The sequence below is a fragment of the Aythya marila genome (assembly GCF_965140915.1).
Source record: "Aythya marila genome assembly, chromosome: 8".
In the NCBI taxonomy this organism is placed as follows: domain Eukaryota; kingdom Metazoa; phylum Chordata; class Aves; order Anseriformes; family Anatidae; genus Aythya; species Aythya marila.
Genome location: NC_139049.1, coordinates 1,934,614 through 1,947,439, shown reverse-complemented (window position 1 = coordinate 1,947,439; position 12,826 = coordinate 1,934,614). Strand labels below are relative to the sequence as shown.

Genomic DNA, 12,826 nt, shown 5'->3' with positions numbered 1-12,826 from the left:
AGATAGCATTCCTGAATGGGCTTCTCTGCTGTCAAACAGTCATAGTTGGTGTTACTAATAGTGTGGCTCACTTTCAGTTACGGGGCTTTACCTTGTTATTAAATAAACATTATTATGATTTGAAAGAGAGGCTGTAGTCACCTGTGCAGGATTAAAAAGCATTTTCTTAATTAAATATAATTCATGAATTGCATCATGAATTTATTAAGTTGTGAATAAATCATGAATTTATTTCAGTCATGAATAGCATCGAGGTTTGCTTATTGCTGCTGCTTTTCTATTATTACTATTTTACCACCCAAATTTTTGTTTTGATAGGTCTAATTAAAGTGGCTCTTTGTCTTCTTTTTATTGGTATGCATAGGTTAGGAAGAAAAGATGGTATTAATTGACACATTAAATGCTTGTTTCGTTTGCTGCATTTTGCGGGCGTTTTGTTGCTTGAAAATTATTTTGACTAGATCTGTGTCAGACCGTCACTGAAGGAGAGAAGTAGCATTATTTCCAGCTAAGACCGTTTTCCAGAGATGGTTCTAGAAACCTAACAGCATGACTCAGTTGGTCAGATACAAGTGCCGAGGTCGTTGCTGTTGTCAGGGTTTGCTTGGGACCTTTCTTCCCAAACATTTTTTTTTTTTTAGAACCACTCCTTGCATGAGGCACGGGCTGGCGGCCACAGGCGGCCGTCGGTGCCCCGCGCGCCTCAGGGCTCGGTCGCTGCGTGAGGCAGGAGGCGGGCCCGAGCGCCCCGTCGCGGGGGCGGCCGTGTTGGGTTCGGCGCTGCCGCGCAGGGACTCGCTGACGGGAGCCGGCCGCCGGGAAGCGCCAGGTCGGTCGGCTCGGTTACCGCGGCCGTGAGGGACGGGACGGAAGGAGGGGGCGGGGTAGGGGGAAAGGTCGCAGCCACACGGAGAGAGGAAGGAAAATAAAAGAGCACATGCGACTCCGCCGGGACTCGAACCCGGAACCTTTGAATCCCTTCAACCCTCTAGAAGTCCAATGCGCTATCCATTGCGCCACGGAGCCACCTGTTGGAGTTTCCGCACGCCGCCCATAGAGCCTGCGTAACCCTGCTCTGACTGTAAGTGCCCTTCATGCTGGGTGCTTTCTTTTTCGCTCGTTAATGACGCGCTCTTTATCATTTCTCCGTTTTTTTTAAACTAGTATGAATAGGCTTAGCCGTATTAGCTGCTGTGTAAACAAGTCCCGAGGCAGCCTACATGCACGGCCGGAGCCGGGGAGGGGAAGGGTGACTGCAGCTTGCTGTGAGGTGCTTGGCAGGCCTGTGCCTTTACCTCTTCTGAGAGACGGATTGTTGTTCTTCCATCAGTACTGTACATAAAATATTTATTGTCATCACACTTGGGTGGTTTCAGTATTAACCCTTATATTAGAGGGAACATAAGGGAATCCTGTTCCACAGTTTCCTTATGTTGTAGAACTGTTCTTCCAAGCATCCTCAAATAAAGTTGTGTAAAGAAATCTTGGTAGGACTGGGTCTTGGAACACACATGAACATGAAACATTGACAAATTAGGTTAGGTCTGATTCTGCATTAACAAATACAAGCATTTCTCATATTCCAGTTATTTAATGTGCTTTTAACATCACTCCACTTCTGGGCTAAATGTGAAAATTCAATTTCAGACCCAAAAAAACCCTTTCCATATCAAGAATATGGAAGCTACACTGGGTCAGCTCCAAACCTTATATTCTTTTAAATACACTTCACACAGGAAGCTCTTTTAACATAGGTGATTTCCAACATTTGAGGTTTTTAGTAATAATCTCAGCATGTTTTCTTTAAACAATAGTATTTGAATTAAAGTACTTGGGGAAAACATGGGTATGTTTACTGTGCACCCTATACACTGCAGCATTTTGTAGCTTTCCAGTTCCACATGAGACAAAAAAAAAAAAAAAAAAAAAAAAACACTGTGGGGGAATCTGGAAGGTGATAAGTGAAAATAGTGAAAATATGTCCCTGAAGTCTCTGCTAGACACGATGTTGTGAGGTGACAGAGAAATATGGTGAGATGTGGGAAACGCCTGGAAATTGGTGACTGAGAATATTTTACTGAGAATATTTCGGAGTCTTTGAAAAACCTTCTAAATGGGAAGAACAAAAAACAAGACTTTTCCTTAAAATCTGTAGTTCTGATCAGGAGCATGTCTGCTGCTGCAGGACTCAAAGAGGGGCACAGGACTCCTGGGCACCTGGATCTGTAGTGCTGCTGCATGGGTTGCACAGGATGTACAGGTTTTGTGAGAGTCTGGTATTTCATGTAATAATCGATATCAGTACCTTATAGGAGTGGAGAAGAACATAAAAATAAATGCATCTAAGAATCAAAGTTCTACAAGAGTCAGAGTAGATCTCACTGGATTTACAAGCTCTGGGTCTGTGTGGTCTTGCCACAACTGTGCCATTCTGGACCAAATTCCTTTGTGCTTCTTGTAAAGAAATGTTTATTTGTGTCCTCAGACTAACAACTCAAGCTCTGTGCTTCATAAAGGAAACAGAACTTTTGTTTTTAAGAACTTAATTAGTCATCAAAATAATGAGCTTAAATTTATATTTGTTCAGCTCAATTAAATCACTTGTACGTAGCTGAAAATTGCCATGAACATCCTGTAGTACAGGAGTATCTGGGCACATTTATTGTAGGGCAACCGAGTGTCAGCACCTCACCAGTGTGATTTGATACCATGGTAGCTTTGGACAGCAGAGCACTAGTAATTGCAGATAGTGAAGAGCAGGAGTTAGCTTTGAGAAAACTAGTCCTGAAGCTGTATGAGCAAAGAATTCTGAGGCTTGTGTGAGTGTTATCTCCTCTCGTAATTTCAGTTTGGTTAGTTGGTTTACACAGGTGGGTAACAGGCTGGCTGGTGTTCTTGCAGGGCTGACTGGGGATGTGTACTGAAATTGTCCAGAGATATTTAAAATTATTCAAGTCTATTTCTGTATTTTTTTCCCCTCCCCTGTGACGGTAGTCCCAATGCAAAGTCCACTTTTCGTTTTTGACAACAGATGGAGCTGCTGCATGAGAAACAGAACAGCTCACAGTTCATGAACTGAGGAAATGTGGTATGTTAAGCAACAACAGATTAACCTTTGATAGCGTCTGGACCTGGATGTGTCCTTTGGACTAGCTTTTCTAGCGCCAGCTGAAGTTCAGTTCTCTTACAAGCTGTCTTCTTAGCTCCTCTTCACATTTATGCTCTGTTTCAGGGAGCTGAACTTCAATTGTGCTGGCACTTAGACAATTTTCACTGAACTAAGCTAGGTGCTATTCTGCTAATTTTAAATGAGGAGAAACTGAGATAGCAATACCTTGACACAAGACAGCAAGTGGATCAAAAGCAGGCCAAAAATATCACCACCCTATGGTATTTTCCCACTGATAATAAAAGCCTAGAAATTAGTCATAAGATTGGAGTGGTCTTTGAGAGACTTTCTACAATTTGGGTTTCAGCATTGTTTTCCAGTGGGGGTTTGCTTTGCAGAATTATTTCATGCTTGCTTTATGGCCCTTTTCTGCTTTTATTTTTGTAGTCCTTGTTTGTGGAGCTTAACACAGTGAAAAATAGCTACAAGCATTTTTTCAGTGTTGATTTACAGTGTTGATCTACTGCATTTCACTCATCTTGTATTCCAGTGCATTTCAGGAACATAACTTTTTTGTGCTTTTCTGTTGCAAAAGGAGAACCTGTTCACTTTATTTTAAAAGTATGGATCTTTTTTGCTCTTTATTAACATCTCAGTTTTGATAATAAGCTAAAGTTTGTCACTTCTCAAACTTTCTCATGTAGCTCTTTTCAGTTTCTTTTTTGTATGTTCCTCAAGTTGTGTACTGTGCAAGGTACTTACCTGTGATGCATTTCGAATTAATGTTCTTAACTGTACCTACCACACTTGACCTTTGTCCTTTGTGCTACGGCTCTCTATTTCCGTGTGGCTTAGCTCCACATCTTGCTGTTTATGTTTGTTTTTGTTTTTGTTTTTTTTTTTAATTGTTTTTTTTTTTTTAATAGCAAAATCCTAGATTTCAGCATATATTTTCTGTAAGCATTTGCTCTTCAGTTTAAGTTTATTTCTCTGGTATAATGAAATTTTATCTAGTCTCTCTTTTGCTATTTGTTGTTTTCAGAGCAAACAAAGAGATGAGCAACAGCCATTTTTGCCTAAACTTGATCCTCAGATTTGCCTTAAGTTGTGAAACAGTCCCAAAGACTACAAGCTAAAGTTAATAATTATAAAAACAAAGTTGAAGGTGCAAAGTTTTTGTTCTTGCCTTACGTTTTGAAAACCAGATGTAATATCTGGGCTTTTTTTTATTATTATTATTAACATCAAGCCAACAAATATTTACACAGTTGAGTTGTTCCTTTAAAGCTTTTCAGAGATGTCACTGTAAATCAGCTCCTCCTATTAAAAAACAAAACAAAAAAAAAAAAAAAAACAAACAAAACAAACAAACAAAAAAAAAAACAAACAAACACCACATATCTGCAGTCTAGTGATTTAATCCTGAACTTCTGGATTCTTGTTCCAGCCTTGCAACTACTATACCACGTTACAGTCTGCTCCATTTTCCCTTATGTAAAATATAGATGCTAGATGTTTTCGTATTCCCACATGTTGTTGTGCTGTTAGTCATCTGCAAGGTAACTTTAAATGTTACCTTGCAGATGGAAATGCCTTACCTTACCTCTGGAAATGCCTTATTACATACCTGGTTTTGTTTGTCAGTTTCCATATATCAAACCTAAGTGGCAAAAGTTATATATTAGAATCTATCCAGACAGCTGGGCTGCTTTTCACCAAGCTTCCCTTCTCCTTTGTACAGCTTTGCTAAATGCTACTGGATGATGGAGTTCTCCTGTTCCCTGTTTATTTGGTTGTTCTCTCAGCTCGGTTACTGGTTCTTCATTTTGTAAGAATGAAGCAGTTGTATTGTCCTAATAAACTTGAGACACTGATAAAAATTATCTCTTTGCCAGAGTTTACATGCAAAACAAATATGAGAAAACCCACAGCAGATATACAGATTTGGTCTCAAGACTTCAGAAAACATCAAGAGGGGTAGGACATAATTCTTTAGTATGAACTTCTTTATATATAGGACTTTGAGATATTTAATATATAAATTTTGCTCAGCAAGGATGCAGATTAAGAACAAGGATTTGAATACACAGTTAAAAGATGATAATTTTGAAACCATCTAAAACAATCTTTACCTTCCCCCACATCATTTAAATGCAGTATTTGTTTTCTCTCCTCACTCACGTGCTCTGTGAATGATGTGTACATATGAAACAAGTGCAGTGTTTGAGCAGTGGTGCAGTGCAGACATCTGGTTGAGTGCAGGTAATGGGAATGTTTTGTAAGAAAAACACTGCCTTAACTTCTGCTTTCATTTGCACCATTCTGAATCTGACCTAACTAAACCAAGTCAGTAAAGTTATTTCAAGGCTATGTCGATGTCAGTAAGAGGAAAAATTGGCCTGTAATGCCTTTTAGTTTGTTTGTTACCAGCTGAGCTGGCACAGTGTTCCCTTTCACACAGAAAACAGGTGATTTTTGCCAACCTTTTATTTGGAGATGTCCCTGGTTAATAAACCCTGGCTTTAAGTGCTGTCATTACTGTTCTTTCTGGGGAGAAGTGCTTTTAATCTCTACTGACTGAATAGAGGTAGGAAGAGAAAATGCTGCAGACTCACGTCTCCTTGATAAGGAGAATTTGATCTTGGAATAAATTATGGGTCTTGTTGCACTTTTTAGATTTCCCACTGTGCAGGCTATTTTTCTTGACAGCTAAAAACAATAGTTGGCTCATGGTGTCCTGCCAACTGTTAGGTCATCACTGAGCAGAAAGTGTGTCCCTAAGGCTGTGTGTAGTCAGTGCCTCTTCTGGTAAGGAATTGCCAGGCATCTTCTGAAAGGATGGAAAGTTTTATTCTTAATGAAATTTTGCTTTGTGATTATGAGTGACTGACTCAGCATAATATGTGAATACTGACTCTGATGTAATTGCAGCAACAATGTTATTTAAAATCATGTTCTTTTGTCAGTCTTTTAATTACAAATATTACTCAGCCTGGGAATTTAGCCCAGAACTATATATATACTTTTCTCCCTCCCTCCCTCCCTTTCTATCTCAACAAGTTTTTACTAGATCCATTTCAAATGTATGTTGATTTGACTGTACTAGAATTTGTCAGAAAATTATCCCTCTGGATTTTTAGAACCAGAAGATGTGAATTTTATTTTCAAGCTTTATTCATAAATCATCTGTGTCTCTTTGAATTTTCACTTAATGGAACTGTATCACAATTTATGAATTTGATTTTTGTAACTGAAGTCACTGCATGCAATATGAGGTAATGGAATGGCACGGGACAGGGTGCCAGCAATTCTCAAATTCTAACCGTGTGTTTGTCTTTTACTTATGGCATGGCTTGGCAAGCCATCCACATTAACTTGCAGGTATAGTGAGGATCATAACCAACTCAGTCTTCCGCAGAAGCTTTAGCACCATGGTACATCTGTGGAATTGCCAAACTCTCCAGTCAGTGCCTGCAGCCTTCCGACTCTGTACCAACATTCTTTGTGTTGCTCACTCTTTCACTCCCACTTGGCAAGCTGGGAGGGGAGCATACTGGCAGTAAAGACTGGGCACCCGGCCCTGTGCAGGCACAGTGGTGCAGAGAAGATGCTCAGCAGCTTGTGGTGCATGCACACTTACTCTCCAGTAAGACTAACAGCAGCGAAGTTGACAAAGCATGAGTTCTGTAAAAGAGAACTGCAGATACTGCGGGTATTTTGGATAAAGAGATATGGCAAGCAGGAAGTCACTAGTGTTTTAGGGCTCTTCAGTTCAGAGGGTGAAGTTCATAGGGGCCCAGGTGTCTCTTCAGTCTTTTCAGAGGAGGCTGGGATAGGAGGGAATACGTCCCATGGGAAGGGTTCTCATCTAAAGAGAAGTGATGGGTTGGGCTCAGTGAAGAGGTGCCCTTATGATGGGGGAGGATCTCACTCATCCTCTGTGAAAGCAGCACACCTGGAGGCCCATCTTAAGTGCCTGGATATAAATGCTTGCAGGATGGGAAGCACACAGAGGGAACTGGAAGTTTGTACTCAGTTGGAGAACTGTGATGTTATTGGGTTTATGCGCATTAGAAATAGTACAGCAGTTACCTGAAATGTGTATTTCCATTTTGACTACTGTGGTAATTTCTAGTCTTTTAATATTTTATTTATTATCAAGTGGTTTTGTAAAACCAGATAGATAGCAAAATTCCAGTTGTAGGTAGGCTTACTTGAGAAATGGCTGAGTGACTCGCTTAAAGATGTCTGCCAGTCACTAGCAGGGCCAGGAGCTAGACACAGCTCTGTCTTACCTCTCTGGAGTTCTGCTCTGTCCTTTTGCTTACATTCTATCTTGGAATTGTATAATGAAGGTGATCATATAACATAACTTGACTAATCTTTCTAGAACCATAGATTTGCCCAATATATTGCTGTTTACAATAGATGATGATCATCAGTTGAGCCTCATTTATCGTCTTGTACTGGCTCACTTGAAATCTGGCTAACTTCTATTATAGTTCCAAGACAACTTATTTATCCATGTATTGTAGATGTATCTAAGATGTATCTAATAGATGTATCTAAGGAAAGTGAAAACAGCAAAGATCCCCATGCACCAATTAAGTTAAAATATCTTCTCAAGAACCCCCATTGGAATGACATTATACATAGGAAGTAGCATTGTGTACTGGTCAAAAATACTACAACTTGATCAAGGCTTCAACACTGACACGTTACAAAAATGTTTTCTATCTGTAAACACAGTAAATTTATTCTGGAAGTTATTTAGATATTGTATAAGTAAATGCCACGTTGCAATTTTGCAGCAAGCTTATAAGCAGACCACCAAACTTGTGTTCTGCACTTCTATCAGAATACTTTTTTCTCTGCTTTAACAGCTATAGCAGAAGAAGAACTAGTAAGAGATGTCTGTAGCTAAGCATTGATTAATTGTTGTTCCATATTCTTCATTCCAATTTTTATCTTATAAAGCCAGTCACTGAAGTTAATACAACTTAATAATCTTCAGAAGTTACAGTATGAAGACACAAAAAGCTGCACATCAATGGCTATTCTGTGCAGATAGTGCAGACACAAAGGTTTCTTTGTGATGAATGTGCAGAGTTAGCTCTGCCACTCTAAATCAGTACTGAATTTTCCTCGGTTCTAGTGTTGCAGTAAAATAATGTCCTTTTGTTCTTTTGGGGACTTCAATTTTATTTCCAAAATACTGGCAGGCAGTAAGCATTGACTTAACAACCTGAAAAAAAAATCCACTTTAAGAATTGGAATTCCTGTTTAGTCTGTCATTAACTCAGTCTCCTTATTTTGTAGAAGTGATATATACTTACATATGATCATCTTGATTTGTTTGAATTAGCAGTATGTACCAGTCATTACAGCAGCAAATCAAAACAAGCAGCTTCCAGGGTCTTTGACAGCTGGAAATTATAGCAATCACTACTAATGAGATCTATTCTTTTCTGCTATCTTTTTCCCTCCATGGAAATAATGCAAATATAATTATTGCAATACATGGTTGTAAGTAGAATTGTAGATATTCCAGTCTGCAACCACGAAGGTGTGGAATCCAGAGAACCAGACCGAAAAAGCCTGAAATACCAGTACAGCCCCTATCCAAAATTGCAGGGGGACATCTACACCCGGATAGAGGCTCAGTGGTGCTTCATTCAGATTTTTATTTATGTGGACTTTGTAGCAATTACATTACTCATTAAACAAAATTGTCACTTGCTTTTGTAGGTCTTGTGGTGACAAAGCTAGTTTGGCACCGAAATGGACGCTTTTTGTATTTAGTATTAAATGCTATGCAATTGTTATTGTATAGAGGCCTTCGTTTTTTTGACTGACAGTTTTGCATCTTATTTTTCAGCAACAGTTACCTACTAGAGATGGTGGTATTACGTAGGTTACTAGTCAGAATGAGAAAACAGTTGAACAGCATTTGGTGAAAGTGTGAGAAGTGATATCTCTAGGCAGGCTGGGGAAATTATAGTCACGCTAAGTTAAAATAGGACTATTGTGGCAGGAGGAATTTGGAATTAATTAAATTAATTAATTAATTTGGAATTCCTGGAAGATATAAGAATAGAGTGGCAGAACCTGGTGGACAAAAGAAAGGACAAAGCAGAAACATGAAGATGTGGGCTATGGAGAAAGAGAATAATGTTGATGGTGCTAGTAAAAATTTGGTAGGGGGTTGGCTTCGATTTGACAGTTTTTTTCTGGGTCTCTGCTCCTGCAGTACAGAATGGAGCTGCGGTGACTGTCCTGCTAATCCGCAGAATATCATGGTGAAATCAACCCCCCACAGCCTCTGCACAGTCACTTCAAGTCAGAAATCCACATTGGCAATTTCTGAGCTGGCAGAGCACGTGTGACACGTGTTGCACATGGGAAATTGCACCTGCAAGATGCACATAGCTCAACTTTAATTTACTTATATAAATGATAGTCATTGCTCTTCAACTCATGGATTTTAACATTCCTGACATCATACCTCTCTTTCTTGAGGTTTTACCTCAAAGCAATCTAGTGACCTGTTGTTTGGTGTCAGGAGGTACTGGTTCATTATTGCCTGAGAAATGAATGCACTCAAACTCTGTAAAGTACTGCTTAAAATACCATGCTAATACAGTAGATTTAAAAAAAAAAAAAAAAAGGGGGAAAAAAATGATTGTATATGTAATTTCATGTCCTTCCCAATACTGGGAACCCTGAGTTGTGTGGTATCAAACAGGTTTCCAGTCTTAAATTGGGGTGCACTACGGTGGGCATATCCTGCCTATTGAAAGGTCACCTGACGTTTTGATCTTTTGAGCTCTGACAGGATTTTCTCAGTTGTAGTTCTCATTTCTATTGTCAAACAGAAAGGAGGTTCACATGAAAATCGGTTGCTGCACTTTTAAATAAAGCCAAGGATACGCAGGTGGTGCAAGTGCCAGCACTGAGTGGGAGCTGCCTAGAGGCTCCTGTGTTGCAGGGAGCTGGCCAAGTTTAGCCCGCAGCCCCTGGATGTGCACAGCACAAGGCTGACAGCAAGGCTGCGCGCACAGCGCAGTGCAGCACTGGGCTCATCCTGTTCTGCAGATCCTCAGTACAAGGGTCTTCTGGTTAGGATCAGTACCTGTCGCTGAAAGAAAAATAACCTGGATTGCAAAATAATGTAAGTATACATCTAATTTTTGAGAGCATCAAGGATTTCAAGGCAGACATGCAGCATAGGTAAGTGGGGAATGATCCTAACTGAACCTTGTAAGTGGCTACCATAATCAAATAGTAATAATAAAACATGATAAACTATAATGTGATACCTGGAGTAAATAAGTGTACCTCTCCCTAATAATCTTTTGATCTCTGGTACTGCTTGAATGTGTTTTGAGCTTGTGCATTGTTTTACTATGATGAAAATGCATAATTTTTTTTCTTTTAGTTTTTGAATCTTTTCTCCCAGTGTATAAGCAAATTTCTTTTTGAAAAAATACATTTTTTGAAATAGCCTGTAAAAGTGACAGCTGAAAAATACGAACTTATTTGTTTCTTAATGAATCATTGGCAAGTAGTTGTCACACTTTTCATCTAGTAGGAAAGTAACAAAAAAAGAAAGTCAAGAAGTTCACAAAATACAGTATACAGCTTCTTCCTCATTTAGGAAACACACACACAAAACCATCAATAACATAAAAACAACCTTACAGCTCAATTATCATCATTATGATTCATCAGCTGTTGTCTCCTAGGCAGGTCTGACTGCTGATTGGGCACAGGGCTTCTCAAGGTGTGTGTTTTACCAGAAAGCTCTTACTTTTTAAGCCTACGCAATAGACCATGATAACCTCCTTCTATGGTAAGAACTGTTAGTTATATTTTATTAATCATTACCATTTTATTGTTATGAACAGTGCTCACAGGTTAATAACAGGCAATTAGATGTGCTAGCAGATGTTTCCTATTCAACTTCTTTTAGAATTAAAATTTAGAAAGATCTTAATCTTAGGTCTAAGTCATAGGAGTTCCTCCTCACTATGTGAGCATTGCTTTTTAAAATTCTGAATGAAAATAAATGTTGTTATGTAATAATAAAAGATTTTCTAAAATCCATGAAGATTAAGATTAAAATCCTCTTTGCAATAATGTAATATTTTGAGAGAGAAAGGTTTGTAGGGAGATCGTATATGATCTGCATTTATTATAAAAAAAAACAAAAAACAAGTAATTGTGTTAATAACTTGCAAGTCAGGTAATGCAGGGAATCTTTCTTCTTGTATTGTGTATGTTCAGGGCATTGTTTTATTTTGTTTTTTATATGTTTGAATTTGTTTTACATTTTTGTCAATTTATCTATCTAAATTACTTGGAAGATAAAATTAATCTTACTTTAACACGTCTTCACAGCTGGATTGGGAAAAAATAAGGGAGAAGCTTGAGGAAAAATACTGGAATATGTTAGTGTATTGTCTGTTTTTCCCACTTTGACAGTGGTATTGCTTAGAGCTTATTTCACATGACTGTACTTGTTTTTTCTGCTCTTGGAAAAATGTTGCAGTCATGGCACAAGCATGAATTTCTGTCTGAGGGATGACGAAGGGAGCCATGCTAAAGTTTTTCATTTTAATGTTACATCAAAAATGATATATATATATATATATATGTATGTGCATACATATATATATAACCAAATATGTAATTGAAAACAAAAACCAAAAACCTTTTAATGCTAAACAGCTCATTTTAAGCAAAGTGACATATTAAGAAGTAACTCTTCCACCCACCAAACTACCAAAAATAAGCGCTGGTATAAGATAATAGCCAGAAACCTTTGTTTGAATAAATTATATGGTTGGGTTCTGGTGTTTCTGTATTTCTTGGGTTTGGGGCACCAGTTGGTGCTTTAGAATAGAATCCAGTTCTTTATGTACATCAGGAGTGGCTTCGCATTTAGGAATGTTACTGAGTGGATTTTTTTTTCTCTGAATTTTAACTCTCAGCACCAGTCAACACCAGAGGGTGATGAAGTGCAATGCAGTATCCGTTAATTCCTAGTAAAATAGTGTTATATACATAATTTGCTTTTTCTAAACATTGCTGTTTTGATCCTCAGCCTTTTCTTGTTTTTGTGTTCACCACCATTATTGTGTAATACCAGAATGCTCCTGGCTCCAGTTTTCCTTTCAATGATAACAGTGCATTCTTCTCACCAGTGTCTGGCACCACCAAAGAAAATGTTTAAGTATGCACACAGACTTTGTGTAGCTACAGCAGTAGTTCATGTCATGTCCTCACCTTGCTTATCCTGTCATGGGGATTTCATTCCTCTTTCTATGTGCCATGCTTACCAGGAAAGGAAGGAGTTGGTAATAAGAACTGTGAAATGCATTTGTTGTTCTTAGCAAGACCTCATAGTGCAATTAATTTTATAATTTCCTTATTTAAGTGATGTCATTATGCATGCTAAAGCTTTTAGGATCCACTCACGTTCCTCTGTTCATGCTTTTTCAAGTCTTGCGTCTAGCATGCTTCAACACCAGGGGAACTAAAATGCAACTACTATTGACAGAGACACTAGCATTTTAGGGACTTTGAAATATGACTTCAAGGAATGAGAAATTGTGTCTTCATTCCTTGAATGGCAAAGCATTTAAGATACTCTCAATGACTTTTTTTTATTATTATTTTTATTTTATTATCTGGTAAAAAAAAAAAAACACAGAC

General features: G+C 38.5%; 1 protein-coding gene across 2 annotated transcripts in view; it reads left to right on the top strand.

Annotated features, from left to right (window-relative positions):
* Positions 1 to 893: 893 nt before the first annotated feature.
* The window catches only part of BCAR3 (BCAR3 adaptor protein, NSP family member), a 99,804-nt gene continuing 87,871 nt past the window's right edge, over positions 894 to 12,826 (top strand). The window contains exons 1-2 of one of the 2 annotated variants that reach the window (XM_082766251.1): positions 894 to 1,081; positions 5,005 to 5,086. The gene's annotated coding sequence lies outside the window, so the exon portion shown is untranslated. The remainder of the gene's footprint in view (positions 1,082 to 5,004; positions 5,087 to 12,826) is intronic. The other variant, XM_082766249.1, reaches the window with a different exon arrangement.